Source organism: Cyprinus carpio, chromosome B10, assembly GCF_018340385.1.
Source record: "Cyprinus carpio isolate SPL01 chromosome B10, ASM1834038v1, whole genome shotgun sequence".
NCBI classification, from domain to species: Eukaryota; Metazoa; Chordata; class Actinopteri; order Cypriniformes; family Cyprinidae; genus Cyprinus; species Cyprinus carpio.
In genome coordinates, this window is record NC_056606.1 from 8,173,815 (window position 1) to 8,187,300 (window position 13,486).

The following is a 13,486-nucleotide window of genomic DNA, read 5'->3' on the forward strand; positions in this document are numbered from 1 at the left end:
CAAAAGTGCCATGAAAGTTTGATTAAAGTGCTCAGTTTGATTTGTTATCTGAAGCCTTTACAGCTTTGAAGTAGCACTGATGTCTGAATCATGAATGACTCTGTTGAGTTGAGATTGTTTATGAATCAATTAATTGTAAAAAATGGTTTGAATGATTCAGTCCCCTTTCATTGTAAGTGGATTTAAAATAGCAACCAGAACAATCATTTATTACAAAGAAGTCATAATTCTGAAATTAAGTTTAAAGTTGTGTTGTCATTTTTGAGCACTTTTGTCACTTTTTAGTCACATCCTATTAACATCCCACACATTTGAGCTGTAAAAATATCACCATTTCTTTTTAGCACCATTAAAGATCTGACTAACCTCCAAACCTTTAAAAATGTCAGGAGCCACAAACAATACACCAGGAATGATAAATAAAACTAATTACAGTTTTAATAAGCAGTACCCTTTAGAAACTGTATCCTCAATGGCAGATGTGTGATTTGCCCTGAGCATTAATGAACAGCTAGCTATCAGTGCATGTAAGGTCACCAGCGAGGTGTTCTGCCAAACCCCAGTTATGATCATTCAAGCATTCACTCCGAAAGTAGCATGTGTATATTTTGGCATTTCCCTCTCAAGAATGTTCCTATCGTTGTTGAACTTTGACTAAAATTTCTCTCTCCTCATTATTTTCCTGCATCCCGTTCTAACATGGACAGGATTTTTAGTCTCCATTACTTATGTAGGACGACCCCACAAACTAAACACTCTTGAGTCTGAATTCAACATATCTTCAGTGACAGAAACATACTTAATAATAAATGTAATGACTTTCTTTTGTAAAATATAAATTAAGATCAAATCTGTATGCATGCATGTTTTGCTATCATAGCAGCGAGCTCTGGTATTTTTACAACATGACCCAAATGCATAACAATCTGATGTTCAGTGGTTTTGCTTATGGCACGAATTCAATTCACAGTTGATGATGAGCTACAGTACCTGGAAAACAAAGCCTAGTGAGTTAAGCTGTGAAGTTTATTTTTAACCATCATCATTCGAGTAAAAGCTTCCATTGTGATCATTTTGATGTTGACGTTTATAGTGTTTGAATATCACTGACACTGATGCCTGTGTTTTGACGTCTATGATTATCCTTGCGTTGTTATAAGCAAATGAGCAGCAGTATCAAAATGAGAGTAAGCCTCCCATAACGGCCATCATATCAGACGAAAACACAGGATGTACAAATATTAACTGGTACTTAGCTGATGTTGCACAATCATCCTGCAGTTTGGTCAGTTTGTGGGTTGTAAGGGGGTGGAGCGCTGGCGGTATCAGCTCATCTTTGCATAGTTTGTGTTTTCCTGTCTTTGTGAGTACTAAAGCATCTTTACTGTATTAGCACTGTATTGAGTGACACCGGTGCCACTGTGCTGTAATGAAGTAAATTTAGCTAGTATAACTGCTCGCCAGCCTTCCCATAGGAAAATTACACTGCTCTGTAATAGCTTGGGAGTTCTCAGCTATGTTTTATTGAAGTGTCAACTTTGTCTCACATGTTTCTCCTAAAATTCCTTTGGAAAAACAAAAATACCCTCTTAAAAATAAAGGTTCTTTACCATTGCATAAAGGTTCTTTAGAGTGGAAAAATGTTCTTTGAATAAAATTTTCTAATACTAAGAAAAAAATATTTTAGGAACTGTTCACTGAAAGATTCTTTGGGGAACCCAAAATGGTTCTTGTATGGAATCAGTGTAACATTTCCCTGTTTTAAGAGTGTAGACAAATGTGACTCTTGTTAAGGTAGAGTAAGTGTAAAAGCAATAATATCAATGTGGACGCTGTATCTCAAATGAATTGGTATTAGAAGAATGTGATGAGAAATTATTGAGTTTACATTGATACTTCTGACTTGGCAAATCGGAGCACAGTCAGAGACGCTGCTGAGAAACTCGATAGGGTATAAGCGCAGGATTATCAGAGTCTTTAACTCTGGGGAAGCAAACTCTCTTTACTCAAGAGAGGCAATTTGTTTCCCTTTAATCTCTTTGCCATCTAGGAGAAACAATTGAGACTTTAATGAGATTTAATTTGTAATGGGTCAGTGAGCCTTCCTGTGCATCTACTCCTTTGCTTGTGGCGGGTTCATGCAGGATAAATTTGATCTTTCTCTCTCCTTTCGTTCTGTGTACCGCATCAACCTCCGCCCCTCTGCCCCTACTATCTCGCCACCATTATAACCCTGACTCCAGCCACCTAAACCCCTCCCTGTGCAGGTTCCCTCATACACAAGCATGCACAACCCTGTCACCAGGCTATGCTGCCCTCGTTGCCCTAATAACAATCCTAGGAATTTTAGTTAGGGCAAAAATGCTTCAAATGACACATACTGGGGAAGGGAAAGGAAGGGCGCCTGCCTTCGGGAGGACCACAAACCCTGCTCCTGCACACACATCGACACGATCGATGGGGAGCGAATGTGTCGTTGGTTAACGTGGAGCAGTGGGAGTCGAAGAACAGCAGGAGTATGGCCGAAAGGAGAATATTGACATTGGGCTTGCCAGCAGAAACAGCAGCCCTGTCCCTGTCTCTCCATGGGGTGTGCACCTTATTCAGCTCCTTCTATATTCACCAGCCAGCAGAGCGTGGTATGAACACACTACAGCTAGTGTACTTCCCCATTTGAGATTCAATAATATGTGACTGTTGAACATTGCACAAGCCGCATCACTAGATACGGTACATGGGCAAGGCATCAAAGATGTTTAGTCCTCAATCATGCACTCGTTAGCCAAATCAGGGCTCAGGAGAGCTGCTTTAGCATCATCCCTGAGCATCACCTCACCGAGATGGAGAAAAATACCACTCTGCTATCCGAGGTGCTTAACACGCTTATGTTCACCTTCCCAAGCCAAAAAAAAAACCCAAGGACGCTACCCTTGGTGTAACAACAGGAATAAGGGTGTGTGGAAAGAAGACTGAAAAAAAGGAAAAGGCTTCCTCACCGTTTCACCGCTTGCCGTCCATTCACCAGCAACACTGCAGACAAACATTCGCTTGGGAGGCAGAGGGAGCATGCGATCCGTCCCCTTAGTACTGAATCGCCAACATCCTCAGATCTGTCTGATTCTTCTCTCACAAATGCACTCTTTCGTTGTGTCGTGCTCTCTCCTCCTCTTATAATTGTCGGTGTGCTATTTCCCCTCTTGTTAGCTCCAAGGCAGTTAAGAGACACTGCAGCGATGGGGGAGGAGGGTGTGTGTATGTGTGTGCGCGCATGTATGTGTGCTTGTGTTCAAGTGTTTTCGTGAGTGAGTGAGGGAGTATGAGTGCAATAGAGGGAGGAGTCAGCGGGGATAGAGGAGAAGAGAGGGGAAAACAGCTAGTAGGCTTAAATCCTGAAGAAAAGGAGAAAGCAGAATGGGGTGCTGAGAGACCTCTGGAGGAGAGAATACAAGGCGTATAAAAATGACGGGTATGAATAGAGAATAAGGAGGGTTATCTGTGTGATTGCAAGATATGGCAGATGTTCTGCAGCCAGCTGCAAGAGTCAGTCCACAGCAGGGTTGGTTGCGATTTCATTGATGGCTGAAAGAGCTTGCAGGAAAACGATACAGAACAAGAGATAGAGGGAGTTGAAGGGGAGGGAGGAGATGATGGCAAGGGACCAGGGGAGGGGGTTGGATATGTTGCTTCTGTGCCAACTGTTTCTGTGACAGAAGGACCACTTCCTCTGCAGCCATTGGTCCCCTGCTTGTATGGATAGATGTGCTGACAAATAAAATATCCAGCAGTGGCTCGTGGGTGATTGGAGCATGCTCCCCTCCCACCCCTCACCTCCCGCCCCCTGTTGAGGCAACAAGATTCTACCTCACCCAAGGCAGCTGAGGACCACATCCAGTGCGTTTGCGCCTTGCATCCCAAACAACACTTCACAAATTCTAACGTCTACATGTTTTGTTGCACTAGACATTCAGCAAGGGGGAGGGAACAGCAAGGTACCAACCATTCTTGTCTTTTTAAGTACATTTAGGCATTGTACATTTCTGGGAAATTTCGGTAGTCTAAAGATTTCACTTGCCGTAAGGAGAAATCAGTAGACTTAGTGCGACTTAATAAGTGACAATTAATTATCGGCCTTCTAGATAAATCGTAGGCTGATGATACACAGGGCAACCTTTTGATTGCAATGTTGCTTGGACACTTTCCCATTGAGAATTGGTAACAAATTTCTATCTGGATATTTTAGATCGGTCATGGGCCCTGTGTCTCACCTGGTTGCTCAAAACATTGCTCAAAAAGCTACCCAGTGTTCCATCAGCCTTAGACTCTGACAAAGACCTGCCAAGCTCACACTCTCGAAAAAAAAGTGCAAAAATTGTACCTTTAGGAGTACAACAGCTTGTCACAGGGGAAGTACTTGGGAATGGGTCATCTTGTACCCCTAAAAGGTTCTTTGAAGTATAGTATTTCTACTTATTTTTAGGTGATACCATGCACCTTTTAAGGGTAGATAAGGTACAAGTTTGTCCCTTTAGTGGTACTGTCGCAGTGACAGGCTGTTGTACCCCTAAACGTAATTTTTTCTGACATTATACAGAACATTCTGACAAGTGACAATTTGGTGCACATGTAACTATACTCAAATGTTCTCTACCTACATGGTGGTGTTTTTGTTAAGTCTCTTTTGTAGGTATCTGTGGCAGTGACTGACCTGTTGTCTATGGTCATGTGGGCATCAGTTGATGATTGATGAACAAACTCTCACACCTTATCCTATCAGATTGTGCCTCTGCCCTGTGACATTACAAAACATGGAAAAAAAGACCATTAATCTGTCATACATATCATTCTATCGCCAGACGACAGCAACCTGATATCAATGGATAATTCACTACAAGGAAACAGGAAATAAAATATGAAATATCATTGAGACCAATTTGCATAAAAATGTGTAAAAATAAACACAGTACATAACCGTTTTTTTTTTTTTTTTTTTTTTCAGTTCTCCTGCCTTCTACCTTTCGTCCTCCCCGATTACCTAATTTTTGCTAAATTCTAAGGCTTTGCATGTATTCTTTATGCAAAATGCAATCCCACTGCCAAAAAAAAAAAAAAAAAAAAAAAATAAAATGTAGAAATATTGATTAGAAATATAGTTCATTTTAAAAGATCAATGTCAACGTGTCAATGCATCAATGCTTGAGGTGCAGATAATGGAAATTACAAAGTAAACATATAAAGACATCAATGTTACAAGAAAAAAAGTAACTGAAACATTTAGTATATGTGGTAAACAAGATTTTGGTGGGAAATGGTGGCAATTTTGAATGCGCATGAACATCTCATGATCAACTTGTGTGGGATTAAAATTACATCTGCACAACCATAATGATCACACCACAGGGCCTCATAAATTAGCCTAGTGTGAATGGATTTTAAGTGACCTATGAGGTTAAGAATAGGAAGCTGTAATGTTTTATTAAGCCAAATACGTGTTATGCACACATAGACATCAAAGAGGCCCTTAGCACCTGTCTTTTTCTGGGAAGTATTTTTTATTTTTTATAACTAAATATATGTATATAATGTATATATGTATGTGTGTGTGTGTGTGTGTGTGTGTGTGTGTGTGTGTGTGTGTGTGTGTGTGTGTGTGTGTGTGTGTGTGTGTGTGTGTGTGTGTGTTTCTGTTTGTGAACAGCTTTCCCTGTCAAACAAAAAAAAAAAAAATCTAAATATCAGGTCGGGTCAGAAAATGTTGAGACTGTCGAATTCTGATGCCTTTCTCCCTCCGTGTCTCCAGCTGTGTAGCACACACTGATACTTGGGCACTTTCCCATCACAACCGGGCAGAGAGCAGCAGAAGTGAAGCCCTCCCTCCCTTTCCACTTGTGTTGTCTAGCTGTGGAGGTGAGTGGTGATGTGCAAAAGACTAAGCTACCTGTGCCTCGAATTTACAGCTAATTGTCCAAAAGACAAGAGGCAAATTTGTCTTGCTAACATCCATGACTCATAAGAGCTACTATGTAAGTTAGCTAAAGTTTAGCTAAGGCATTAGGAAGTGTAGTAGGTTAGACCGGTGCTTGTTCGTTCACTGCATGTTTCAGTTTATTAAAGTGTATTTAGAATGATAACAAAATTCAAGATATGGGGGCAGAAATGTATTTATTTATATAATTTCATATAGTTAATCAGTATCACATGAAAACTGAATTTTTTTCCACCAAAAAGCACCATGATTACAAATGTGATATTGATTTTATACAGCAGTTCAATAAACAAGAATTTTATATTAAGACACTTACGTTTTAGACATAATATTGACTGTTTTTGTTCTATTTCGAATATAATTCCAATTTGCATTTCTGAGCAACATGACTGTTTTGTTACTGAATGAATCAACCATTTTAATGATTTGGTTCAGTCACAATGACTCACTTATTAACAGTGACTTGCTGCCACCTACTGGCAGTTTTAATTTCACATTTAAAGTATCTTTTTTCTTTTTTATAATTTCAAATATCAGTATTCAACATTTTATGTTTAAAATATCAAAACAGTATTAATGCATTTGTAAATGCAGGTTAAATACATTCATGTCCTGCATTAAACAGTGTGTAAATGCATCTAAATGCCTCTTTCTAGTACAGCTTCTGTGTTTTCTCTGCATTGCAAAGATGAATTTTATCTATACTGATTTCAGTCGCTTGGTAACAGCCGAAATGACTTATTATTCTAATTGACAGATTCAACTTAAGAATTTGACTAAAAAGATGATGCACACTTTTAGAAAAAATGGCTTTATAAAGGTAAAAATGCCCATAAAGGGTAAAAATCAGTTTAAACTTGTTAGAAAAGATTCATTTCTATCACTGCTGTGAACTGATCGTCACACAGATTATGCAGAATATCAAAAATCAGTCAGCTGTCCATCCTTAAGATATCAGCACAATAACACACTCAGCAAAATATCATCTAATTATCGTCATCGATAAAATCCCAGAAAATATTGAAATATATTCTTTGTCAATATCGCACACCCCTAATATATTTAACGTTTTGTTTATTTAAAAAAATTTAAATATATATGAGAAGTGCACAACAAAATGTCTGTGCACGTCCCTGTGTTGTTGGGTTTGCTTACTTGCATTCTGGGTGAGATGTGATGGTACATTTCTATAAACAGCTCTCCTGTGGGAGGAGTGATGTATGTTCAGTCTGTCCATGCAGGCAAAGAAAAAGTTTGGCACTTGAAAAATGCTTTGCAAACTATCATGTCACGCAGCAGTGCCAGATTGGCCCTTGCATCTCCATGAAATAGCAGGTAACATGAGTTTATGTATAATTTAATTGTTTTGAATACAGCATTTCATCTGATCTCACAATGCATGAATATTCATGTGGGCCACATTTTCATTTTTTGTTTTCTTCAATCACATATAAATAGAAAATGCATGCCTAATCTGCTCATGCACGCTGGGATGCAGTTCACAATAGCAATCTTTGCACGGATATTGCTAAAGGTTCAATTCTGATTGGTTCAGCAGTTTATTTAATTAGAGCTATTCAAGACCCATGTGTTCAGTTGCTTGCACCATGTTCAATAGTTACAAGCTTTCAATGCTCTACAGCCACACAGACCTAATGAACATGTGGTTGTTCTGTGTATAAGACGGATACAGGGCTGCACTGCAAGGGTTTCAGGGGAAATAGATGTCACAGATGCAAGACATGACCTCGGGCTTATGTGTGTCTTATCAGATCATAGCAAGCAAAGAATGACATTGAAAAATATTACACAAATATGTCATTAGAGGCACTTTTACTGTTCTTTTACATAACCCATTTTAATATTTTTATTTGTTTGTTTATATTATGTATTTAATTTTGATGTGCATTTAATGCTTCCTGCTAGAATAATATAATAATAATAAAAACAGACATCAGGGTTTTATCTGGACATTTTGGTACAAAGGTTGCCAAAATGTGCAAACCTCAAATAAAATGAATGGTTTTGTAATGAAAATAATGAAATGTTTCTGCTCTTACAGTTTCAGTCTTGGGGTTTAACACACTTCACCGTTATTGTACTAAGCATTTCTGCATCTGTATGTGATTCCACAGAATTATAGCGGTCTCTAGCCCTCTGTTTGTCTGTCTCTCTCATTCTCCATCTTCCCCCTCTCTCTTTCTGTCTGTCTCCGCGCCTCTCTCGCTGCTTCCTGTCTCCCTAATCCGTAATCCTGTGAAAATCAGTCAGGCGAAACAGGGCGGCTTTGATCAGGCTCTTATATCAACGGTGGATTCGGTGTCAGCTCACCCGGATTCCACAGAACCCTGGAGCCCTGGTGCAGGAGATCCTGACAGCAGCTCATCAACCCAGCCCAGACACCGTCATCCTAAAGGCCTTATGATGCATAACAACTACTGCATTTGGGTCATTTGCCATTGGATTTCTCATTATTATACAGACTAATTCAGAGATACTGTAATGTTTAAAGACCCCCTAAAATCACTTGACGAGTGCAGATCAAGACCCTTGTGCCAAATTCATGTTCATGATATACTTATTCACATCATAGGGAATTGCAGCGTAATCTAGGGTTTCTGTGATACGTTGATTTGATTTCATTTTAAAAGAAGCTCAATAAACAGCACTTAACTTTTCGTTCCAGAAAATCTGGGTTACAGTGAGGCACTTACAAGAGGAACTGAATGCAACCAAACTGTAAGCAATATGTGACACTGGACCACAAAAAAACAAATAAGCTTTCCATTGATGTATGGTTTGTTAGGATAGGACAATATTTGGCCGAGATATGGCTGTTTGAAAATCTGCAATCTGAGGGTGCAAAAAGATCAAAATATTGAGAAAATCGCCTTTAAAGTTGTCCAAATGAAGTTCTTAGTAATTTTACTGATCAAAATTTTTTGTTTGAATGTTTTATATTTAAATAGATTTATTTAATGAATTTAGATATTATATACATAACTATGTTTTCAGAGGTGTATAAAGACCTTCCTTAATGAACCGTTATGTTTTTATTACCTTAGATTGAGCAATTTCTATCTACATACACCAGGGTCCCCTTACATGGAAGTCGCCACCATTTTTCTACAGTAGCCCTAAATGGACAAACTGCTCTACAGAGCGTGTTTCGTCCCTTTGTTGTTCTTGCGAATAAAACACTGACAAAATGATGAACAAGTACATTAACATTCACAATAACATAATTAAGTAAATATAATTCCTTAATTTACCATTGTAAAGAAATCTCATTGCGCTCTGCTGTCTTTACCGACGCCATCTTTACCTGTGTCAGCCACTGTAGCTTGAGGGGTGAGCGGGGGACTGAGCCGTTGGTTGCAATTCACAACCTCACCGCTAGATGCCGCTAGAATTTACACCCTGCACCTTTAAAGGGGTCATATGATGCTGCTTAAAAGAACATTATTTTGTGAATTTGGTGTAATGTAATGTTTTTATGTGGTTTAAGGTTCAAAAAACACATTATTTTCCACATAATGTACATTATTGTTTCTCTTCAATGCCCCGCCTTTCTGAAACACGTCGATTTTTACAAAACTCATCGTTCTTTAAAAGTGTGGTGTGCTCTGATTGGCAAGCTATCCAATGCTTTGTGATTGGCCGAATGCCTCAAGCGTGTGACAGAAATGTTACGCCCCTTAACATACAGTGATGCCATCTCCCAGGCCAGCAGCAGGAGACTCAGTCCAGCTGCTCTGCAGACTGTTTCAAACGTTTCGGTTCGATTTGGTGAACTGGTTCGACTGGTTCATTAAGAAGATCCGATTAAATAGAAAGATTCGTTTGTGATCCAGACATCACTAGACGAGACAAAACCAATAAAACCCATTAAAAATAAGGCATTTGTTGCATCCAGTGGGGACATAATTCCTGATTATAATGACTTATACTGTCTTTTTACACATTGCGTATGGCGCCGCGTAAACATAACACCATGTCTGCATTTGTGATCTGAGAAACAACAAACAACAAGCCTACTCTACTGCTCAAAACTCACGTTTGAATCATCATTGGAAAATTCTTTAAATATAAAAAAATTTCTTACAGGCTGTGAGTCAGAAGCCCAGAATGTCCTTGCAAAGTTTGAACTGCCCCACTTTATAGAAACAGCCTTTGTGCCACAGACACATTGCAGGCTACTGGTTCAGGAAATGAGTCATTTAGAATGAGCCGTTTTAGGAGGGTGTGGTTGACTCTTAACTTTTATAAAGAATATCTCTTTAGATTTGAGACTTTAGTCTTTGCAACTTTACAGATCTTCTTTATGCACCAAAAGCTTGTAACACTCCAAAGAGAAAGGAATAATTGAAACACATCATTATGATCCCTTTAAGTTAAGATATATTTACAGTAGGAAATTTACAAAACATCTTCATGGAACATGATCTTTACTTAATACCCTAATGATTTTTGGCATAAAAAAAATTTAAATAATTTTGAACCATACAGTGTATTGTTGGCTATTGCTACAAATATACCCATGCTACATATGACTGGTTTTGTGGTCCAGGATCACATAATATTCACTGTTTTTATTAGTCCCAAGATGTAAACGACATGAATGTTAAAGAGTTAGTTCACCCAAAAATGAAAATTCTGTCATTAATTACTCACCCTCATGTCGTTCCAAACCCGTAAGACCTTCATTATTAAAATATTTTTGAAGGAATCTGAGTGCTCTATGACTCTCCATAGACAGCAAGGGTACTACCACGATCAACATCCAGAAACGTAGCAAGGAGATCGGTAAAATAATCCATGTGACATCAGGGGTTCAACCATAATATTACAAAGCTATGAGAATACTTTTTACGGATATGTTTTCTACATTGTTGTGCTTTGATTTGAATGAAAACAACATATCCGTGTGGTGCGGCTGACACAGAACAACATACGCTGTTTGCGTTCAGTGGATACTCTCCAAAACAGTGTTATAAAGTGACGCGGAGGAGACGAATTGTTGAATAAAGTCTTTTTTTTTTCTTTCGAACATAAAAAGTATTCTCATAGCTTCATAATATTACGGTCTAACCCCTGATGTGACATGGATTATTTTACCGATATCCTTGCTATGTTTCTGGACGTTGATTGTGGTAGTACCCTTGCAGTCTATGGAGAGTCAGAGAGATCTCAGATTCCATCAAAAATATCTTAATTTGTGTTCCGAAGATGAACGGAGGTCTTATGTGTTTGCAACGACATGAGGGTAAGTAATTAATGACAAAATTTTAATTTTTTGGGTGAACTATCCCTTTAACATGACTTAAGGTTGGGTTAAAAAAACAAACAAAAAAACACTTACTAACCTTTTCAAAGTAAAGTTCAATCCAATTCCAATTCTTCGCCATGACCAAACCTTAAATCCACCGTAAAATGACGAAAACAACTTTATAACTCAAATAATAGACAAGTTTCAATAAAATAATGCAATTAATCATTTTATGAAATAATCTTCACATTTCTGTTTAAAGCAATTGTATATATGTGTTTTACCTTGAAATATTAATTTCAAAATCATTCTGAGTCACCTTTCACTGTTTTGTTTCTTTCCGTCGAGTGTGCAAGTTTGGGGAACAGGTACGAAATTTCGTGAAAAGGGTAGATTGCTTTATGGCAGCAACAAATGCATGTGTAGCTGTATGAATACACTGTAATTACGACAGTGAATTCCACTCACTTAACTTTAGGGGGTTCCAAATTCGCAAAAATACTTAAAACTACATACATCTGCTTTCAGTCCTATATAAAACCTTTAAAGATTTTGTGTTTTCCATAGAAAACAAGGATCAGTCAAAATTATTTTTAGCTGTATTCAAAATTATGAGTTGATTTAATTAAACTGTTCTTGAACCCAGAATATTCTTTAATATTCATCTGCTGGAGCAGCCAGGTCCTCTGTTTGTGTTTTGCACTGGTCTCAATCCCTTTGTGAGTCTGGTGTTGAGAAGCTTTGCTCACCCAGGGAGTGCAGACTTTCCACTTCCTGCGCAGTGGAATATCTCACACCCTGACGGGTAACCAGGGTGCCCATTTGACATGGACAGTAACTTTATACTCACAGGACATGAAGTTAGCAAAGCCAGACATCTTATCTCATGAGTTAAGCATAGTATTGGGTTTGTTGTGTGTTTAAAAAGGATCTGTTTTATATCAACAGTACAGCGAGATTTTACCGAGTCACATTTATGGGCCAAATTTTTCCTGTCACAGAGCTGAACTGACCAGAATATTATTTTAATAAATACATAAATTCTCAACACTAACTTCACTTTTCTGAACCTCTGACTGTTCCCAAGGTGATGTTTAGTGTATAATTTCCCCTCAGTTTCACATAGGTGTTTTAGCAGAAGTAACAAACTTTTTTGAGGAATGATTTTCTTGCATATATGTTCTTTTTTTACATAAATGTCTCTTGGTTTTGCAGGTGCGTGTGAACTGTAATCAGGTTCTTTGAATCAGTAAGAGTGCATGAGCATAGGTGCGCCCCAGCTGTGCACAGGAAGTACAGCATCTGATAGTCAACCACCTCGATGAGCTTCTATCTCTTCCATCTCTTTCTGCTATTTCATCAACTAATAGTGATACCGTCAACACTGGTTTTTTTTTCATTTAAGGCTTAAACCAGATTGACAGTGAGCAGTGCAAGTGTACTAATGGGTATAGATGTCCAGGGATGCCTGTTGATTCAGATAAGGTTCATTAGTCCTCGTATTGTCAGCGGATTATAAAGAAATTCATTATTTAAGTCATGATCCAAAAAGTGCACTCTCCCTTCCATTAATAACCTAGATACCATGCCACATAGTAAACACCTTACCCTTCTTTTTTTCTTAACCACCTACTTACTTTCACTTTGTCTATACAACACAGTTGTACCAATGTGTCCATAGTATTGTTGCACTACAAAGTGCAACAAAAAAAAACATACAAAAATGAAATGAAATGAATATTCACCCTATTTTTTCAATGCATATTATAAATCTTATTGTGAATGATTAATCTGTGCGTGTTCCCTCAGGCATCTAATATGTAGATAAGTTTGTTTCTTCATCAGAACAGATTTGGAGAAATTTAGCATTACATCACTTGTTCACCAGTGGATCCTGTGCAGTGAATGGGTGCCGTCAGAATGAGAGTCCAAACAGACACATTTTTTGGCAAAAAAGCATCTTTCGGCTAGATTGTTTACCTAAAAATTTAAGAAGCTGTAATGTGAATAATTATTATTGTTAACATACTATTTTTATTTTTTATTATTTTACAGTGAAATAATACAATAGTAATATTTATTTTGTTAAATATTCCCACATTTTTTCTAGTATAAATGACTCTAGTTACTGCAGGATGAATACATCACAACCATCTGGAAGTCATGATGCACTGGATAGGTTGTTTATATATTTAGGACAATGATGAACATTGTATTCACCCACACTTCTTAAT

At 38.0% G+C, this 13,486-nt stretch overlaps 2 protein-coding genes across 3 annotated transcripts in view; both read right to left on the bottom strand.

The window, feature by feature from the left end:
• The window catches only part of gnaz (guanine nucleotide binding protein (G protein), alpha z polypeptide), a 50,718-nt gene extending 47,409 nt beyond the window's left edge, over nucleotides 1-3,309 (bottom strand). The window contains exon 1 of the mRNA XM_042732326.1: nucleotides 2,997-3,309. The gene's annotated coding sequence lies outside the window, so the exon portion shown is untranslated. The remainder of the gene's footprint in view (nucleotides 1-2,996) is intronic.
• The window catches only part of LOC109054485 (cytosolic purine 5'-nucleotidase), a 595,585-nt gene that overhangs the window by 513,976 nt on the left and 68,123 nt on the right, over nucleotides 1-13,486 (bottom strand). The gene's annotated exons all lie outside the window — the stretch shown is intronic.